Below are 18,049 nucleotides of genomic sequence, written 5' to 3'. Positions count from 1 at the left end.
ACACTTAGCAGTACTCTGGCATACTTCAGACACTTCCTACTTGCATTTTTTAACTTAATTGACACGATCGAGCATTATAAAACTTAATCTGGGCAATGTTTGCAGTTGCAGCCGATGACTGCATTTCCTGTGCGTCTATATGACCGCGCTGAGTAGCAGTGTGTGGAAATGAAAGACAGGGACGGACGTAAAGCAATCAGTACGAATAAGAAAGCATGCACAGCCTCTGGTAGCTCAGTTGGTAGAGCGGTGGACTGTAGTGGGCGATTCACAGTTATCCATAGGTCGCTGGTTCAAATCCGGCCCAGAGGACTGTTTTTCTAATCTCAGGAGCGAAGAGGCTCCAGAGCATGCCCACTCGGTCAGAACTTCCCTATGTTTTAAACCTATTTTAAAGGAAATTCATTTGCTCAGCTTATAATAGCTAGTTGATAATCATGGGATTCTTAGCCTTCGTAGGATAATGATATTTCTTCGAATTACCGTAAAATTGCTTGCTCTTACAGGCATTACTCGTTTAATGTGCTATATAGGTCACATAGTCGCACCAATATTCAACAGTTTCACAGACGTCTCGTTTTTTACACAAACGTAGAAACTAAATCCCTGAGCCTATCGCTGCTACTTGCTCGGCGAGAAACGCTTATTACAGAAAATTTGGACTAAACGAAGGTTCCACCGAGATTCGAACTCGGATCGCTGGATTCAGAGTCCAGAGTGCTAACCGTTACACCATGGAACCAGACAGGAGCATGGGACTCGTAAATACACTTAGCAGTACTCTGGCATACTTCAGACACTTCCTACTTGCATTTTTTAACTTAATTGACACGATCGAGCATTATAAAACTTAATCTGGGCAATGTTTGCAGTTGCAGCCGATGACTGCATTTCCTGTGCGTCTATATGACCGCGCTGAGTAGCAGTGTGTGGAAATGAAAGACAGGGACGGACGTAAAGCAATCAGTACGAATAAGAAAGCATGCACAGCCTCTGGTAGCTCAGTTGGTAGAGCGGTGGACTGTAGTGGGCGATTCACAGTTATCCATAGGTCGCTGGTTCAAATCCGGCCCAGAGGACTGTTTTTCTAATCTCAGGAGCAAAGAGGCTCCAGAGCATGCCCACTCGGTCAGAACTTCCCTATGTTTTAAACCTATTTTAAAGGAAATTCATTTGCTCAGCTTATAATAGCTAGTTGATAATCATGGGATTCTTAGCCTTCGTAGGATAATGATATTTCTTCGAATTACCGTAAAATTGCTTGCTCTTACAGGCATTACTCGTTTAATGTGCTATATAGGTCACATAGTCGCACCAATATTCAACAGTTTCACAGACGTCTCGTTTTTTACACAAACGTAGAAACTAAATCCCTGAGCCTATCGCTGCTACTTGCTCGGCGAGAAACGCTTATTACAGAAAATTTGGACTAAACGAAGGTCCCACCGAGATTCGAACTCGGATCGCTGGATTCAGAGTCCAGAGTGCTAACCGTTACACCATGGAACCAGACAGGAGCATGGGACTCGTAAATACACTTAGCAGTACTCTGGCATACTTCAGACACTTCCTACTTGCATTTTTTAACTTAATTGACACGATCGAGCATTATAAAACTTAATCTGGGCAATGTTTGCAGTTGCAGCCGATGACTGCATTTCCTGTGCGTCTATATGACCGCGCTGAGTAGCAGTGTGTGGAAATGAAAGACAGGGACGGACGTAAAGCAATCAGTACGAATAAGAAAGCATGCACAGCCTCTGGTAGCTCAGTTGGTAGAGCGGTGGACTGTAGTGGGCGATTCACAGTTATCCATAGGTCGCTGGTTCAAATCCGGCCCAGAGGACTGTTTTTCTAATCTCAGGAGCAAAGAGGCTCCAGAGCATGCCCACTCGGTCAGAACTTCCCTATGTTTTAAACCTATTTTAAAGGAAATTCATTTGCTCAGCTTATAATAGCTAGTTGATAATCATGGGATTCTTAGCCTTCGTAGGATAATGATATTTCTTCGAATTACCGTAAAATTGCTTGCTCTTACAGGCATTACTCGTTTAATGTGCTATATAGGTCACATAGTCGCACCAATATTCAACAGTTTCACAGACGTCTCGTTTTTTACACAAACGTAGAAACTAAATCCCTGAGCCTATCGCTGCTACTTGCTCGGCGAGAAACGCTTATTACAGAAAATTTGGACTAAACGAAGGTTCCACCGAGATTCGAACTCGGATCGCTGGATTCAGAGTCCAGAGTGCTAACCGTTACACCATGGAACCAGACAGGAGCATGGGACTCGTAAATACACTTAGCAGTACTCTGGCATACTTCAGACACTTCCTACTTGCATTTTTTAACTTAATTGACACGATCGAGCATTATAAAACTTAATCTGGGCAATGTTTGCAGTTGCAGCCGATGACTGCATTTCCTGTGCGTCTATATGACCGCGCTGAGTAGCAATGTGTGGAAATGAAAGACAGGGACGGACGTAAAGCAATCAGTACGAATAAGAAAGCATGCACAGCCTCTGGTAGCTCAGTTGGTAGAGCGGTGGACTGTAGTGGGCGATTCACAGTTATCCATAGGTCGCTGGTTCAAATCCGGCCCAGAGGACTGTTTTTCAAATCTCAGGAGCAAAGAGGCTCCAGAGCATGCCCACTCGGTCAGAACTTCCCTATGTTTTAAACCTATTTTAAAGGAAATTCATTTGCTCAGCTTATAATAGCTAGTTGATAATCATGGGATTCTTAGCCTTCGTAGGATAATGATATTTCTTCGAATTACCGTAAAATTGCTTGCTCTTACAGGCATTACTCGTTTAATGTGCTATATAGGTCACATAGTCGCACCAATATTCAACAGTTTCACAGACGTCTCGTTTTTTACACAAACGTAGAAACTAAATCCCTGAGCCTATCGCTGCTACTTGCTCGGCGAGAAACGCTTATTACAGAAAATTTGGACTAAACGAAGGTTCCACCGAGATTCGAACTCGGATCGCTGGATTCAGAGTCCAGAGTGCTAACCGTTACACCATGGAACCAGACAGGAGCATGGGACTCGTAAATACACTTAGCAGTACTCTGGCATACTTCAGACACTTCCTACTTGCATTTTTTAACTTAATTGACACGATCGAGCATTATAAAACTTAATCTGGGCAATGTTTGCAGTTGCAGCCGATGACTGCATTTCCTGTGCGTCTATATGACCGCGCTGAGTAGCAGTGTGTGGAAATGAAAGACAGGGACGGACGTAAAGCAATCAGTACGAATAAGAAAGCATGCACAGCCTCTGGTAGCTCAGTTGGTAGAGCGGTGGACTGTAGTGGGCGATTCACAGTTATCCATAGGTCGCTGGTTCAAATCCGGCCCAGAGGACTGTTTTTCTAATCTCAGGAGCAAAGAGGCTCCAGAGCATGCCCACTCGGTCAGAACTTCCCTATGTTTTAAACCTATTTTAAAGGAAATTCATTTGCTCAGCTTATAATAGCTAGTTGATAATCATTGGATTCTTAGCCTTCGTAGGATAATGATATTTCTTCGAATTACCGTAAAATTGCTTGCTCTTACAGGCATTACTCGTTTAATGTGCTATATAGGTCACATAGTCGCACCAATATTCAACAGTTTCACAGACGTCTCGTTTTTTACACAAACGTAGAAACTAAATCCCTGAGCCTATCGCTGCTACTTGCTCGGCGAGAAACGCTTATTACAGAAAATTTGGACTAAACGAAGGTCCCACCGAGATTCGAACTCGGATCGCTGGATTCAGAGTCCAGAGTGCTAACCGTTACACCATGGAACCAGACAGGAGCATGGGACTCGTAAATACACTTAGCAGTACTCTGGCATACTTCAGACACTTCCTACTTGCATTTTTTAACTTAATTGACACGATCGAGCATTATAAAACTTAATCTGGGCAATGTTTGCAGTTGCAGCCGATGACTGCATTTCCTGTGCGTCTATATGACCGCGCTGAGTAGCAGTGTGTGGAAATGAAAGACAGGGACGGACGTAAAGCAATCAGTACGAATAAGAAAGCATGCACAGCCTCTGGTAGCTCAGTTGGTAGAGCGGTGGACTGTAGTGGGCGATTCACAGTTATCCATAGGTCGCTGGTTCAAATCCGGCCCAGAGGACTGTTTTTCTAATCTCAGGAGCAAAGAGGCTCCAGAGCATGCCCACTCGGTCACAACTTCCCTATGTTTTAAACCTATTTTAAAGGAAATTCATTTGCTCAGCTTATAATAGCTAGTTGATAATCATGGGATTCTTAGCCTTCGTAGGATAATGATATTTCTTCGAATTACCGTAAAATTGCTTGCTCTTACAGGCATTACTCGTTTAATGTGCTATATAGGTCACATAGTCGCACCAATATTCAACAGTTTCACAGACGTCTCGTTTTTTACACAAACGTAGAAACTAAATCCCTGAGCCTATCGCTGCTACTTGCTCGGCGAGAAACCCTTATTACAGAAAATTTGGACTAAACGAAGGTTCCACCGAGATTCGAACTCGGATCGCTGGATTCAGAGTCCAGAGTGCTAACCGTTACACCATGGAACCAGACAGGAGCATGGGACTCGTAAATACACTTAGCAGTTCTCTGGCATACTTCAGACACTTCCTACTTGCATTTTTTAACTTAATTGACACGATCGAGCATTATAAAACTTAATCTGGGCAATGTTTGCAGTTGCAGCCGATGACTGCATTTCCTGTGCGTCTATATGACCGCGCTGAGTAGCAGTGTGTGGAAATGAAAGACAGGGACGGACGTAAAGCAATCAGTACGAATAAGAAAGCATGCACAGCCTCTGGTAGCTCAGTTGGTAGAGCGGTGGACTGTAGTGGGCGATTCACAGTTATCCATAGGTCGCTGGTTCAAATCCGGCCCAGAGGACTGTTTTTCTAATCTCAGGAGCAAAGAGGCTCCAGAGCATGCCCACTCGGTCAGAACTTCCCTATGTTTTAAACCTATTTTAAAGGAAATTCATTTGCTCAGCTTATAATAGCTAGTTGATAATCATGGGATTCTTAGCCTTCGTAGGATAATGATATTTCTTCGAATTACCGTAAAATTGCTTGCTCTTACAGGCATTACTCGTTTAATGTGCTATATAGGTCACATAGTCGCACCAATATTCAACAGTTTCACAGACGTCTCGTTTTTTACACAAACGTAGAAACTAAATCCCTGAGCCTATCGCTGCTACTTGCTCGGCGAGAAACGCTTATTACAGAAAATTTGGACTAAACGAAGGTCCCACCGAGATTCGAACTCGGATCGCTGGATTCAGAGTCCAGAGTGCTAACCGTTACACCACGGAACCAGACAGGAGCATGGGACTCGTAAATACACTTAGCAGTACTCTGGCATACTTCAGACACTTCCTACTTGCATTTTTTAACTTAATTGACACGATCGAGCATTATAAAACTTAATCTGGGCAATGTTTGCAGTTGCAGCCGATGACTGCATTTCCTGTGCGTCTATATGACCGCGCTGAGTAGCAGTGTGTGGAAATGAAAGACAGGGACGGACGTAAAGCAATCAGTACGAATAAGAAAGCATGCACAGCCTCTGGTAGCTCAGTTGGTAGAGCGGTGGACTGTAGTGGGCGATTCACAGTTATCCATAGGTCGCTGGTTCAAGTCCGGCCCAGAGGACTGTTTTTCTAATCTCAGGAGCAAAGAGGCTCCAGAGCATGCCCACTCGGTCAGAACTTCCCTATGTTTTAAACCTATTTTAAAGGAAATTCATTTGCTCAGCTTATAATAGCTAGTTGATAATCATGGGATTCTTAGCCTTCGTAGGATAATGATATTTCTTCGAATTACCGTAAAATTGCTTGCTCTTACAGGCATTACTCGTTTAATGTGCTATATAGGTCACATAGTCGCACCAATATTCAACAGTTTCACAGACGTCTCGTTTTTTACACAAACGTAGAAACTAAATCCCTGAGCCTATCGCTGCTACTTGCTCGGCGAGAAACGCTTATTACAGAAAATTTGGACTAAACGAAGGTTCCACCGAGATTCGAACTCGGATCGCTGGATTCAGAGTCCAGAGTGCTAACCGTTACACCATGGAACCAGACAGGAGCATGGGACTCGTAAATACACTTAGCAGTACTCTGGCATACTTCAGACACTTCCTACTTGCATTTTTTAACTTAATTGACACGATCGAGCATTATAAAACTTAATCTGGGCAATGTTTGCAGTTGCAGCCGATGACTGCATTTCCTGTGCGTCTATATGACCGCGCTGAGTAGCAGTGTGTGGAAATGAAAGACAGGGACGGACGTAAAGCAATCAGTACGAATAAGAAAGCATGCACAGCCTCTGGTAGCTCAGTTGGTAGAGCGGTGGACTGTAGTGGGCGATTCACAGTTATCCATAGGTCGCTGGTTCAAATCCGGCCCAGAGGACTGTTTTTCTAATCTCAGGAGCAAAGAGGCTCCAGAGCATGCCCACTCGGTCAGAACTTCCCTATGTTTTAAACCTATTTTAAAGGAAATTCATTTGCTCAGCTTATAATAGCTAGTTGATAATCATGGGATTCTTAGCCTTCGTAGGATAATGATATTTCTTCGAATTACCGTAAAATTGCTTGCTCTTACAGGCATTACTCGTTTAATGTGCTATATAGGTCACATAGTCGCACCAATATTCAACAGTTTCACAGACGTCTCGTTTTTTACACAAACGTAGAAACTAAATCCTTGAGCCTATCGCTGCTACTTGCTCGGCGAGAAACGCTTATTACAGAAAATTTGGACTAAACGAAGGTCCCACCGAGATTCGAACTCGGATCGCTGGATTCAGAGTCCAGAGTGCTAACCGTTACACCATGGAACCAGACAGGAGCATGGGACTCGTAAATACACTTAGCAGTACTCTGGCATACTTCAGACACTTCCTACTTGCATTTTTTAACTTAATCGACACGATCGAGCATTATAAAACTTAATCTGGGCAATGTTTGCAGTTGCAGCCGATGACTGCATTTCCTGTGCGTCTATATGACCGCGCTGAGTAGCAATGTGTGGAAATGAAAGACAGGGACGGACGTAAAGCAATCAGTACGAATAAGAAAGTATGCACAGCCTCTGGTAGCTCAGTTGGTAGAGCGGTGGACTGTAGTGGGCGATTCACAGTTATCCATAGGTCGCTGGTTCAAATCCGGCCCAGAGGACTGTTTTTCTAATCTCAGGAGCAAAGAGGCTCCAGAGCATGCCCACTCGGTCAGAACTTCCCTATGTTTTAAACCTATTTTAAAGGAAATTCATTTGCTCAGCTTATAATAGCTAGTTGATAATCATGGGATTCTTAGCCTTCGTAGGATAATGATATTTCTTCGAATTACCGTAAAATTGCTTGCTCTTACAGGCATTACTCGTTTAATGTGCTATATAGGTCACATAGTCGCACCAATATTCAACAGTTTCACAGACGTCTCGTTTGTTACACAAACGTAGAAACTAAATCCCTGAGCCTATCGCTGCTACTTGCTCGGCGAGAAACGCTTATTACAGAAAATTTGGACTAAACGAAGGTTCCACCGAGATTCGAACTCGGATCGCTGGATTCAGAGTCCAGAGTGCTAACCGTTACACCATGGAACCAGACAGGAGCATGGGACTCGTAAATACACTTAGCAGTACTCTGGCATACTTCAGACACTTCCTACTTGCATTTTTTAACTTAATTGACACGATCGAGCATTATAAAACTTAATCTGGGCAATGTTTGCAGTTGCAGCCGATGACTGCATTTCCTGTGCGTCTATATGACCGCGCTGAGTAGCAGTGTGTGGAAATGAAAGACAGGGACGGACGTAAAGCAATCAGTACGAATAAGAAAGCATGCACAGCCTCTGGTAGCTCAGTTGGTAGAGCGGTGGACTGTAGTGGGCGATTCACAGTTATCCATAGGTCGCTGGTTCAAATCCGGCCCAGAGGACTGTTTTTCTAATCTCAGGAGCAAAGAGGCTCCAGAGCATGCCCACTCGGTCAGAACTTCCCTATGTTTTAAACCTATTTTAAAGGAAATTCATTTGCTCAGCTTATAATAGCTAGTTGATAATCATGGGATTCTTAGCCTTCGTAGGATAATGATATTTCTTCGAATTACCGTAAAATTGCTTGCTCTTACAGGCATTACTCGTTTAATGTGCTATATAGGTCACATAGTCGCACCAATATTCAACAGTTTCACAGACGTCTCGTTTTTTACACAAACGTAGAAACTAAATCCCTGAGCCTATCGCTGCTACTTGCTCGGCGAGAAACGCTTATTACAGAAAATTTGGACTAAACGAAGGTTCCACCGAGATTCGAACTCGGATCGCTGGATTCAGAGTCCAGAGTGCTAACCGTTACACCATGGAACCAGACAGGAGCATGGGACTCGTAAATACACTTAGCAGTACTCTGGCATACTTCAGACACTTCCTACTTGCATTTTTTAACTTAATTGACACGATCGAGTATTATAAAACTTAATCTGGGCAATGTTTGCAGTTGCAGCCGATGACTGCATTTCCTGTGCGTCTATATGACCGCGCTGAGTAGCAGTGTGTGGAAATGAAAGACAGGGACGGACGTAAAGCAATCAGTACGAATAAGAAAGCATGCACAGCCTCTGGTAGCTCAGTTGGTAGAGCGGTGGACTGTAGTGGGCGATTCACAGTTATCCATAGGTCGCTGGTTCAAATCCGGCCCAGAGGACTGTTTTTCTAATCTCAGGAGCAAAGAGGCTCCAGAGCATGCCCACTCGGTCAGAACTTCCCTATGTTTTAAACCTATTTTAAAGGAAATTCATTTGCTCAGCTTATAATAGCTAGTTGATAATCATGGGATTCTTAGCCTTCGTAGGATAATGATATTTCTTCGAATTACCGTAAAATTGCTTGCTCTTACAGGCATTACTCGTTTAATGTGCTATATAGGTCACATAGTCGCACCAATATTCAACAGTTTCACAGACGTCTCGTTTTTTACACAAACGTAGAAACTAAATCCCTGAGCCTATCGCTGCTACTTGCTCGGCGAGAAACGCTCATTACAGAAAATTTGGACTAAACGAAGGTTCCACCGAGATTCGAACTCGGATCGCTGGATTCAGAGTCCAGAGTGCTAACCGTTACACCATGGAACCAGACAGGAGCATGGGACTCGTAAATACACTTAGCAGTACTCTGGCATACTTCAGACACTTCCTACTTGCATTTTTTAACTTAATTGACACGATCGAGCATTATAAAACTTAATCTGGGCAATGTTTGCAGCTGCAGCCGATGACTGCATTTCCTGTGCGTCTATATGACCGCGCTGAGTAGCAGTGTGTGGAAATGAAAGACAGGGACGGACGTAAAGCAATCAGTAGGAATAAGAAAGCATGCACAGCCTCTGGTAGCTCAGTTGGTAGAGCGGTGGACTGTAGTGGGCGATTCACAGTTATCCATAGGTCGCTGGTTCAAATCCGGCCCAGAGGACTGTTTTTCTAATCTCAGGAGCAAAGAGGCTCCAGAGCATGCCCACTCGGTCAGAACTTCCCTATGTTTTAAACCTATTTTAAAGGAAATTCATTTGCTCAGCTTATAATAGCTAGTTGATAATCATGGGATTCTTAGCCTTCGTAGGATAATGATATTTCTTCGAATTACCGTAAAATTGCTTGCTCTTACAGGCATTACTCGTTTAATGTGCTATATAGGTCACATAGTCGCACCAATATTCAACAGTTTCACAGACGTCTCGTTTTTTACACAAACGTAGAAACTAAATCCCTGAGCCTATCGCTGCTACTTGCTCGGCGAGAAACGCTCATTACAGAAAATTTGGACTAAACGAAGGTTCCACCGAGATTCGAACTCGGATCGCTGGATTCAGAGTCCAGAGTGCTAACCGTTACACCATGGAACCAGACAGGAGCATGGGACTCGTAAATACACTTAGCAGTACTCTGGCATACTTCAGACACTTCCTACTTGCATTTTTTAACTTAATTGACACGATCGAGCATTATAAAACTTAATCTGGGCAATGTTTGCAGTTGCAGCCGATGACTGCATTTCCTGTGCGTCTATATGACCGCGCTGAGTAGCAGTGTGTGGAAATGAAAGACAGGGACGGACGTAAAGCAATCAGTACGAATAAGAAAGCATGCACAGCCTCTGGTAGCTCAGTTGGTAGAGCGGTGGACTGTAGTGGGCGATTCACAGTTATCCATAGGTCGCTGGTTCAAATCCGGCCCAGAGGACTGTTTTTCTAATCTCAGGAGCAAAGAGGCTCCAGAGCATGCCCACTCGGTCAGAACTTCCCTATGTTTTAAACCTATTTTAAAGGAAATTCATTTGCTCAGCTTATAATAGCTAGTTGATAATCATGGGATTCTTAGCCTTCGTAGGATAATGATATTTCTTCGAATTACCGTAAAATTGCTTGCTCTTACAGGCATTACTCGTTTAATGTGCTATATAGGTCACATAGTCGCACCAATATTCAACAGTTTCACAGACGTCTCGTTTTTTACACAAACGTAGAAACTAAATCCCTGAGCCTATCGCTGCTACTTGCTCGGCGAGAAACGCTTATTACAGAAAATTTGGACTAAACGAAGGTTCCACCGAGATTCGAACTCGGATCGCTGGATTCAGAGTCCAGAGTGCTAACCGTTACACCATTTTTTTTTATTTTTTTTGTTTTTTTGTTTTTTTTTTCTTTTTTTTCTATTTTTTTTTTTTTTTACGGGCCTCCTTCCCTCCCCTTCAGCCCGACCTGACGCTCACCAAAATCGCCTTCCACGGCGTCGGCTTCTTCGGCCTTCAAGTTTAGTTACGTATTTACTTGTTTGTATCATAATTAGTGGCTCCTTGCCAATGGAAACCAATAAACTCCATCCGAGAGAAATAAAATGGTGCCGTGAAGGTGAAGACACCGGAGTGCAAGTGCAAAGTAATATTGTCCAGGCAAAAAAAAGTATGACCAAGTGTCTTGTTGTTTCAATGAACCTCTATTGTTCCATATGATCAGGATTCTTCCTTGTGAAATTAAAGCGGCTCTCCGCCGGGTGAAAAAAAAAAAAAAAGGTACATTCAAAATTAAAAAGCAAAGAAAGAGAAATTGGTTAAAGTGGTAGTACGTGACTCTTAGTTTCCACGATGGGAATGTCGCGAGGTGACCGCTTCAAGGTTTGTCTTCTCGTGAAGTGGATTACTCATTTTCCGTGTCGGATCTTGACTCTTTCACTCCTGCAGTTTCTCCAAGATCGTTACCCCAAAGTGTCGTCTCATAACTTTGATGCAGTCACTCGCGAAATGCGGCCGTGCCGTCGTGGGCCTGTTCGTAAACGTGCAACCCGAGGGGTGTTCACATACCCATCACCATAATTTGTAACATATTTCCATACGTGTCTGCATAATCCCTGTGTCGCATGATCAGTGCATGTTGATATTCCAAGTACGCGAGGTAGTCGTCAAGTGATGCACGGCGATTGTTGATGATAAAGGCAATGGTGTGGCCTAACATCCATATGGCCGCGTTGTGTTTCCTGCGTGGATATCGTATTTTTTGCGGTCGGAGTAATTCCATTGGATCCACATTTTGTGGTACAGTACGGTCGATGATCGCCAGGTTGCTCCGCATATGAGCGACGATCGGCCCTGCGGTACTACAGGTTAACCGGTGGGCCATAGTGTCCACATAGCCGCATAAGTCGCAGTTCGGTGTGGGGCTTAGGTGGATCCTGTGCAATTGTTCATTGGTGGGCACCTTGTCGTTGATAACTAAGTACCATGCAGATGCGACCCTTGAAGGCAATACGCGACTATGGACAGTTCTCCAGACTGTATTCCACTGGATTTGCGGGTATTTTTGGGTTATTCTGTTGGTTCTGCCGTCGGTTGTAAGGAAGCTATATATCTTGGTGTTGGTATACGGTGGATGGATGCCCTCTGCGGAGCGAATGTAACTAAATTCACTGTAATATAGTCGGATGTGGCGAAAGGTGATCGGTATCGTGGCCTCATTTATAGGTGGACTGAGACTGCATGGCCTCCAGATTGAGAGGAGGGTCCTCGTGAAACTCGATGTGTCTTGCGTGACAATTTTCTTCATGCGGTTAATTAACAATGTCCGGCATTTGTGTTTGGTACTAATGAGACCAAGTCCCCCTCTCGACGATGGTAGGGTCAATGTTTCAAAGCTGACTTTAAATATATGTCTCCGTAGCACGTACCAACAGAAAGCTTTTTGTATACTGGCTGCGAGGTGATCTGAAACCGGTAAAATTTGGCCTAAGTAATACATACGGCTCGCTATAGATATGCGAACTGTATGAACTTTCTGCAAGAGATCCAGTTCCCTATCAGAATAAATACAGGTTGTTGCTCGTATCTTGTGCAACATATCTGTCCAGTTTTTGGTGGCCATAACATCAGGAACCGCACACCAATAAACGCCAAGAGATTTGTGTTGGTCTTTCGTTGCACACCAGTCGATACGGGTGACATCACCGATTCCGCACCCGATGTGTAGCAACGTCGTCTTCCTCTTGTTCAGCTTCGCGCCGGTGACCGCATTGAAGATGTTGACAATGTGTCCTATCTCCAGTAGATTAGCCTCTGAAGTTACACCTAAGCAGACGTCATCAGCATAGGCAATACATGCCATCTTCTGCATTCCAATGGGGATTCCTCTGGACCTCTCATTTATGGTCATAAGCAGAGGCTCGACAGCTATGGCATACAACGCCATCGATAACGGGCAGCCTTGTCGGATGGATCGTCTGATCGTTATTGTGTCCGTTAAGTGACCATTGACAATTACACGAGACGTGGCTTTGGAAATTAACTGATGGAGCAGAGTGACGAAACGGCAGCCAAAACCCATCTTCAGCAGTGCCTTAGTCAGGTATTCGTGACCGATGCGGTCATACGCTTTTTCAAAATCGAGAAAAAGCAACGCCCCAGGCTCTTGAGTGTGCGCTAATGAGCATATCACTTCCCTGAGATCGCAGGCAGCTGATATTATGCTTCGGCCATCTACCGCTCCATATTGATGTTTTCCAAGGAGTTTGTTCAGGACCGGTTGCATGCGCTGCTTCACCGCTCTCGTTATGATTTTAAAATCCGAGTTGAGTAGCGTAATTGGTCTGAGACCTTGGATCTTCCGACTGTTGCCTGGTTTTGGCAAAAGTACAATAAAGCCTTCCCTCAATTCGTTTGGAACAGAATCAAGTCGCCACATCTCATTAGCGATTTGGAGAAACGTTGGAGCCAGGATGTCCCAATAGTGCTGATAAAATTCTGCGCCGAGACCGTCGGGGCCAGGGGATTTCCGTTTTGCAGCGCTGAAGACTGCCTGTTTTAAGTCTTCTGCACTGAAAGCCGCTTCTAGAGTTGCATTGTCCTCGTGTAATAAGACAGAAGGGATGTCCCTGAGAACTTCGTCGCAGAGTGCGTCGTCAACCTCTTGTCTGTTATACAGGTCGCTGAAGTGGTGGTATATATGCAATGCGATGTCCCGTTGTTTAGTAAAGACATTTCCGGCTCCATCTTCTACTTCTTCAATTAGCTTGGCTTTCTCTCTCCGCAGAGTTCGTAAGGTGTGGTATAGGGAAGCCGTCTCATCTGCCGCGATGTCCTTGGGCTGTGACCTACGTATGGTGACGTCCATTTGCTGGCGATAGAGGGTCATAATCTTAGCTTTATATTTCTTGATGCGGCAGTAGGTGTCAACGGCTGTGATGTCAGCGCAGTGATATAATTCCCGAAGACCAGAAAAATAAAATTCTATTGTCTGCCTATGCCAGTACGATTTCTGATACGCATAGCGTTTAATCGTTGTCCGAAGTTTAGGTTTTGCACTATGGAGCCACCATTCGGTGATAGACCTATACCTGGTTCGCGTGCGCTGTAGTTGCTCCCACACCTGTGTTATCTCTTCGTCCAGCTCTCTGTCTTGCAACAGGCCAACATTCAGTTTCCAATAACCCCTCCCACGAGGTACTTGTGGGCGTTGGAGGTTTACGTAGCACTGGTGTACGCTATGGTCCGAGAAGCTGACGGGGGCGATATCACTGTTGGCTACCCTACGACCGAGAGCGAGGGAGACATAAATCCGGTCGATCCTGCTGGCAGAATTACTGGTGATGTGCGTGTAAGCTACGCGATCGCCGTGTATAAGTTCCCAGCTGTCTAGTAGTTTCAGGCCTTGCACAAGACAGTCGAGCTCTGTGCACTTATTAAAGTTGGGCGTTTGATCCTTTGGTGACAGAACGCAGTTAAAATCTCCGCCTAAAATACAATTCTCAGCATGTCCACCAATTAAAAAGGGGATATCGTTTTTATAAAAAGAGGACCGTTCCTGTCGGCGGTTGCTGCCGGATGGTGCATATAAGTTGACAATCTTAATACCGTTAACTATACAGGCGATGCCTCTGCCATTAATGAGCCGTACTACATTTGAGTGGGGGATGCCGTCTCGTAATAAAATTGCGGTCCCAGTATGGTCTTCTTTGCTAATATTTACTACAGTGGTAAAACCAGCTACTGTCGGTTCCACGCAAACTTCCTGTAGTAGCCCAATGTCTACGTTCGTTCGGCGGATGAAGTCGGTAAACGCTCGGAGTTTTACATCGCTCTGGATTCTGTTCATGTTAATGGTCGTCAGATTATACGTAAAGATTTCAGTCATTGAGGCAGAAATTGCGCAAGCTGGGAAATACCATCACCTCTATGCATACACATACACACATCACTACAGCAGGACAAACACCTATAAGGGGCCCTCGTTGCGGTCTGTCTCATCGTCCGAACCCCATGAAGGGCCCGGAGGCTGCTGCCGGCTGTCATCAGATTCCATAGGTTCTACTCCGTCGGGTGGGGGCGGTTCTGGAGCAGCAGATTGGCTGGTTTTTAATTTTGCAGCCACCTGTTGCGCCACGGGCTTCAACTGTTTTGCAGTCTGTGTAGCACCGTCGCGAGCAACGCGAGGTTTCTTTTTATCAGGTGACACTCTGCGTGTGGCATCTTTTGGTGCATCGCAATCTGCCTTTTTAGCTTTCCGGGAACCTGAAGCTGCATGCGGAAGGTTGGTATTTAAGTGGCTATCTGGGGAATCTGCAAGAACTGTGACAGTTTCAGCAGGTTGTAATGTCACCTGTCGGGAGTTCACGGGGTCGGGATGCAAAGGGTCACGTGAAGGAATTTCGGTGACGGAACGGATGTTTTCCGACAGCTCTTGGGAAGTGTCTTCTTTCTCCGCTGTGGGTTCATCTACAACTGCGGTATGGATAGATTCCTTTGCAGCTTCGCCCCCGACAGAACTGTGTTCTGGAATGATAGGTGAGTCCGTGGTGATATTATGACCTGCCGGAGCGTCGGACATTTCCACGTCACCGGAATGTGTGACGGCAGATGTGTCGTGCGCAGCACTGTACATCGCGTCGTCGGCAGAGCTCGCGAAAAGGCCGGCACCGGTAAACAAGCGGCTGGCTACGGTGGCGTACTGGGCACGCGGCTGGCCGTCCGGCCCTATCTCGGCTGGTAACTGCACAGGTCTCCTGCGCGGACATTGAGCTCTGAGGTGGCCGAACATGTTGCAAACAGAGCATGTGCGGGGTTGCCCTTCATAAACAACTAGAGCTTTAAAACCGCACATATGAACGAAAGACGGAATGTGAGTTTCTAAGTCAATCCTGACAGTTCTGACCCCGTTGTCAACTTTATAGTACATATTGCCACCCCAACGGTCGGCGGTTACTGAGTACACGGTACCGTACTTCGAGAGGGCGTCCTTGATGTACTTAAAGTCAAGTTCAAAGGGTAGCAAGTGCACTTTAACTGCCCGAAGTCCTAGTCCTACATAAGTAATGGCAACACGACTCACCTCGCCATTGCTGGTCTTGTATTCGGCAACCCCATTCGTAGTGGCCATAATCCTCTGGCAGATATCGTCGTTCTTCAATTTAACGTAGAAAACGTTGCTCAAAAAGTCATATCCCATGCCTAGGCAGTCTTCTGCAGGTACCTTAAACGTGTCACGAAACCAATCATCAAACTCGTAAACCTTAGGACGCACGACATCGAAACTAAAGCTGAACTTTAAAGTGTACTTCCTTAATTGAGACTCAATTTTGCACAAATACTAACAACTCACAAAGCGCACAATGTAAACACACGCGAGCGTAAACGGCGAGCACGCTGCGCTGCTACGTCCGACCGCTAAGGCGGTTCGGCCGCGACTACCACCATGGAACCAGACAGGAGCATGGGACTCGTAAATACACTTAGCAGTACTCTGGCATACTTCAGACACTTCCTACTTGCATTTTTTAACTTAATTGACACGATCGAGCATTATAAAACTTAATCTGGGCAATGTTTGCAGTTGCAGCCGATGACTGCATTTCCTGTGCGTCTATATGACCGCGCTGAGTAGCAGTGTGTGGAAATGAAAGACAGGGACGGACGTAAAGCAATCAGTACGAATAAGAAAGCATGCACAGCCTCTGGTAGCTCAGTTGGTAGAGCGGTGGACTGTAGTGGGCGATTCACAGTTATCCATAGGTCGCTGGTTCAAATCCGGCCCAGAGGACTGTTTTTCTAATCTCAGGAGCAAAGAGGCTCCAGAGCATGCCCACTCGGTCAGAACTTCCCTATGTTTTAAACCTATTTTAAAGGAAATTCATTTGCTCAGCTTATAATAGCTAGTTGATAATCATGGGATTCTTAGCCTTCGTAGGATAATGATATTTCTTCGAATTACCGTAAAATTGCTTGCTCTTACAGGCATTACTCGTTTAATGTGCTATATAGGTCACATAGTCGCACCAATATTCAACAGTTTCACAGACGTCTCGTTTTTTACACAAACGTAGAAACTAAATCCCTGAGCCTATCGCTGCTACTTGCTCGGCGAGAAACGCTTATTACAGAAAATTTGGACTAAACGAAGGTCCCACCGAGATTCGAACTCGGATCGCTGGATTCAGAGTCCAGAGTGCTAACCGTTACACCATGGAACCAGACAGGAGCATGGGACTCGTAAATACACTTAGCAGTACTCTGGCATACTTCAGACACTTCCTACTTGCATTTTTTAACTTAATTGACACGATCGAGCATTATAAAACTTAATCTGGGCAATGTTTGCAGTTGCAGCCGATGACTGCATTTCCTGTGCGTCTATATGACCGCGCTGAGTAGCAGTGTGTGGAAATGAAAGACAGGGACGGACGTAAAGCAATCAGTACGAATAAGAAAGCATGCACAGCCTCTGGTAGCTCAGTTGGTAGAGCGGTGGACTGTAGTGGGCGATTCACAGTTATCCATAGGTCGCTGGTTCAAATCCGGCCCAGAGGACTGTTTTTCTAATCTCAGGAGCAAAGAGGCTCCAGAGCATGCCCACTCGGTCAGAACTTCCCTATGTTTTAAACCTATTTTAAAGGAAATTCATTTGCTCAGCTTATAATAGCTAGTTGATAATCATGGGATTCTTAGCCTTCGTAGGATAATGATATTTCTTCGAATTACCGTAAAATTGCTTGCTCTTACAGGCATTACTCGTTTAATGTGCTATATAGGTCACATAGTCGCACCAATATTCAACAGTTTCACAGACGTCTCGTTTTTTACACAAACGTAGAAACTAAATCCCTGAGCCTATCGCTGCTACTTGCTCGGCGAGAAACGCTTATTACAGAAAATTTGGACTAAACCAAGGTTCCACCGAGATTCGAACTCGGATCGCTGGATTCAGAGTCCAGAGTGCTAACCGTTACACCATGGAACCAGACAGGAGCATGGGACTCGTAAATACACTTAGCAGTACTCTGGCATACTTCAGACACTTCCTACTTGCATTTTTTAACTTAATTGACACGATCGAGCATTATAAAACTTAATCTGGGCAATGTTTGCAGTTGCAGCCGATGACTGCATTTCCTGTGCGTCTATATGACCGCGCTGAGTAGCAGTGTGTGGAAATGAAAGACAGGGACGGACGTAAAGCAATCAGTACGAA

General features: G+C 44.9%; 31 non-coding genes across 31 annotated transcripts; 16 read left to right on the top strand and 15 right to left on the bottom strand.

The window, feature by feature from the left end:
* The first annotated feature begins 223 nt into the window (after positions 1-223).
* Positions 224-312, top strand: Trnay-gua (transfer RNA tyrosine (anticodon GUA)). The gene is given in 2 exon segments: positions 224-260; positions 277-312. It is a non-coding gene; the product is annotated as a tRNA-Tyr (tRNA).
* A 358-nt stretch (positions 313-670) lies between these two features.
* On the bottom strand, positions 671-742 carry Trnaq-cug (transfer RNA glutamine (anticodon CUG)). Its single transcript has one exon. It is a non-coding gene; the product is annotated as a tRNA-Gln (tRNA).
* Positions 743-990: 248 nt separating this feature from the next.
* Positions 991-1,079, top strand: Trnay-gua (transfer RNA tyrosine (anticodon GUA)). The gene is given in 2 exon segments: positions 991-1,027; positions 1,044-1,079. It is a non-coding gene; the product is annotated as a tRNA-Tyr (tRNA).
* Positions 1,080-1,437: 358 nt separating this feature from the next.
* On the bottom strand, positions 1,438-1,509 carry Trnaq-cug (transfer RNA glutamine (anticodon CUG)). Its single transcript has one exon. It is a non-coding gene; the product is annotated as a tRNA-Gln (tRNA).
* A 248-nt stretch (positions 1,510-1,757) lies between these two features.
* Trnay-gua (transfer RNA tyrosine (anticodon GUA)) lies at positions 1,758-1,846 on the top strand. Its single transcript is given in 2 exon segments — positions 1,758-1,794; positions 1,811-1,846. It is a non-coding gene; the product is annotated as a tRNA-Tyr (tRNA).
* Positions 1,847-2,204: 358 nt separating this feature from the next.
* Trnaq-cug (transfer RNA glutamine (anticodon CUG)) lies at positions 2,205-2,276 on the bottom strand. Its single transcript has one exon. It is a non-coding gene; the product is annotated as a tRNA-Gln (tRNA).
* Positions 2,277-2,524: 248 nt separating this feature from the next.
* Positions 2,525-2,613, top strand: Trnay-gua (transfer RNA tyrosine (anticodon GUA)). Its single transcript is given in 2 exon segments — positions 2,525-2,561; positions 2,578-2,613. It is a non-coding gene; the product is annotated as a tRNA-Tyr (tRNA).
* A 358-nt stretch (positions 2,614-2,971) lies between these two features.
* Positions 2,972-3,043, bottom strand: Trnaq-cug (transfer RNA glutamine (anticodon CUG)). Its single transcript has one exon. It is a non-coding gene; the product is annotated as a tRNA-Gln (tRNA).
* A 248-nt stretch (positions 3,044-3,291) lies between these two features.
* Positions 3,292-3,380, top strand: Trnay-gua (transfer RNA tyrosine (anticodon GUA)). The gene is given in 2 exon segments: positions 3,292-3,328; positions 3,345-3,380. It is a non-coding gene; the product is annotated as a tRNA-Tyr (tRNA).
* A 358-nt stretch (positions 3,381-3,738) lies between these two features.
* On the bottom strand, positions 3,739-3,810 carry Trnaq-cug (transfer RNA glutamine (anticodon CUG)). Its single transcript has one exon. It is a non-coding gene; the product is annotated as a tRNA-Gln (tRNA).
* Positions 3,811-4,058: 248 nt separating this feature from the next.
* Trnay-gua (transfer RNA tyrosine (anticodon GUA)) lies at positions 4,059-4,147 on the top strand. The gene is given in 2 exon segments: positions 4,059-4,095; positions 4,112-4,147. It is a non-coding gene; the product is annotated as a tRNA-Tyr (tRNA).
* A 358-nt stretch (positions 4,148-4,505) lies between these two features.
* Trnaq-cug (transfer RNA glutamine (anticodon CUG)) lies at positions 4,506-4,577 on the bottom strand. The gene has a single exon. It is a non-coding gene; the product is annotated as a tRNA-Gln (tRNA).
* A 248-nt stretch (positions 4,578-4,825) lies between these two features.
* On the top strand, positions 4,826-4,914 carry Trnay-gua (transfer RNA tyrosine (anticodon GUA)). The gene is given in 2 exon segments: positions 4,826-4,862; positions 4,879-4,914. It is a non-coding gene; the product is annotated as a tRNA-Tyr (tRNA).
* Positions 4,915-5,272: 358 nt separating this feature from the next.
* On the bottom strand, positions 5,273-5,344 carry Trnaq-cug (transfer RNA glutamine (anticodon CUG)). The gene has a single exon. It is a non-coding gene; the product is annotated as a tRNA-Gln (tRNA).
* Positions 5,345-5,592: 248 nt separating this feature from the next.
* Trnay-gua (transfer RNA tyrosine (anticodon GUA)) lies at positions 5,593-5,681 on the top strand. The gene is given in 2 exon segments: positions 5,593-5,629; positions 5,646-5,681. It is a non-coding gene; the product is annotated as a tRNA-Tyr (tRNA).
* Positions 5,682-6,039: 358 nt separating this feature from the next.
* On the bottom strand, positions 6,040-6,111 carry Trnaq-cug (transfer RNA glutamine (anticodon CUG)). Its single transcript has one exon. It is a non-coding gene; the product is annotated as a tRNA-Gln (tRNA).
* A 248-nt stretch (positions 6,112-6,359) lies between these two features.
* Trnay-gua (transfer RNA tyrosine (anticodon GUA)) lies at positions 6,360-6,448 on the top strand. The gene is given in 2 exon segments: positions 6,360-6,396; positions 6,413-6,448. It is a non-coding gene; the product is annotated as a tRNA-Tyr (tRNA).
* A 358-nt stretch (positions 6,449-6,806) lies between these two features.
* Positions 6,807-6,878, bottom strand: Trnaq-cug (transfer RNA glutamine (anticodon CUG)). The gene has a single exon. It is a non-coding gene; the product is annotated as a tRNA-Gln (tRNA).
* A 248-nt stretch (positions 6,879-7,126) lies between these two features.
* Positions 7,127-7,215, top strand: Trnay-gua (transfer RNA tyrosine (anticodon GUA)). The gene is given in 2 exon segments: positions 7,127-7,163; positions 7,180-7,215. It is a non-coding gene; the product is annotated as a tRNA-Tyr (tRNA).
* A 358-nt stretch (positions 7,216-7,573) lies between these two features.
* On the bottom strand, positions 7,574-7,645 carry Trnaq-cug (transfer RNA glutamine (anticodon CUG)). Its single transcript has one exon. It is a non-coding gene; the product is annotated as a tRNA-Gln (tRNA).
* A 248-nt stretch (positions 7,646-7,893) lies between these two features.
* On the top strand, positions 7,894-7,982 carry Trnay-gua (transfer RNA tyrosine (anticodon GUA)). The gene is given in 2 exon segments: positions 7,894-7,930; positions 7,947-7,982. It is a non-coding gene; the product is annotated as a tRNA-Tyr (tRNA).
* Positions 7,983-8,340: 358 nt separating this feature from the next.
* On the bottom strand, positions 8,341-8,412 carry Trnaq-cug (transfer RNA glutamine (anticodon CUG)). The gene has a single exon. It is a non-coding gene; the product is annotated as a tRNA-Gln (tRNA).
* Positions 8,413-8,660: 248 nt separating this feature from the next.
* Trnay-gua (transfer RNA tyrosine (anticodon GUA)) lies at positions 8,661-8,749 on the top strand. Its single transcript is given in 2 exon segments — positions 8,661-8,697; positions 8,714-8,749. It is a non-coding gene; the product is annotated as a tRNA-Tyr (tRNA).
* Positions 8,750-9,107: 358 nt separating this feature from the next.
* Positions 9,108-9,179, bottom strand: Trnaq-cug (transfer RNA glutamine (anticodon CUG)). The gene has a single exon. It is a non-coding gene; the product is annotated as a tRNA-Gln (tRNA).
* Positions 9,180-9,427: 248 nt separating this feature from the next.
* Positions 9,428-9,516, top strand: Trnay-gua (transfer RNA tyrosine (anticodon GUA)). Its single transcript is given in 2 exon segments — positions 9,428-9,464; positions 9,481-9,516. It is a non-coding gene; the product is annotated as a tRNA-Tyr (tRNA).
* Positions 9,517-9,874: 358 nt separating this feature from the next.
* Trnaq-cug (transfer RNA glutamine (anticodon CUG)) lies at positions 9,875-9,946 on the bottom strand. Its single transcript has one exon. It is a non-coding gene; the product is annotated as a tRNA-Gln (tRNA).
* A 248-nt stretch (positions 9,947-10,194) lies between these two features.
* Positions 10,195-10,283, top strand: Trnay-gua (transfer RNA tyrosine (anticodon GUA)). The gene is given in 2 exon segments: positions 10,195-10,231; positions 10,248-10,283. It is a non-coding gene; the product is annotated as a tRNA-Tyr (tRNA).
* Positions 10,284-16,532: 6,249 nt separating this feature from the next.
* On the top strand, positions 16,533-16,621 carry Trnay-gua (transfer RNA tyrosine (anticodon GUA)). Its single transcript is given in 2 exon segments — positions 16,533-16,569; positions 16,586-16,621. It is a non-coding gene; the product is annotated as a tRNA-Tyr (tRNA).
* A 358-nt stretch (positions 16,622-16,979) lies between these two features.
* Trnaq-cug (transfer RNA glutamine (anticodon CUG)) lies at positions 16,980-17,051 on the bottom strand. Its single transcript has one exon. It is a non-coding gene; the product is annotated as a tRNA-Gln (tRNA).
* Positions 17,052-17,299: 248 nt separating this feature from the next.
* On the top strand, positions 17,300-17,388 carry Trnay-gua (transfer RNA tyrosine (anticodon GUA)). Its single transcript is given in 2 exon segments — positions 17,300-17,336; positions 17,353-17,388. It is a non-coding gene; the product is annotated as a tRNA-Tyr (tRNA).
* Positions 17,389-17,746: 358 nt separating this feature from the next.
* On the bottom strand, positions 17,747-17,818 carry Trnaq-cug (transfer RNA glutamine (anticodon CUG)). The gene has a single exon. It is a non-coding gene; the product is annotated as a tRNA-Gln (tRNA).
* Between the last annotated feature and the right edge of the window lie 231 nt (positions 17,819-18,049).

This window comes from Schistocerca nitens, chromosome 2, assembly GCF_023898315.1.
Source record: "Schistocerca nitens isolate TAMUIC-IGC-003100 chromosome 2, iqSchNite1.1, whole genome shotgun sequence".
NCBI classification, from domain to species: Eukaryota; Metazoa; Arthropoda; class Insecta; order Orthoptera; family Acrididae; genus Schistocerca; species Schistocerca nitens.
Note: the sequence above shows the minus strand (reverse complement) of the source record. Positions and strands in the feature narration are given on the sequence as shown.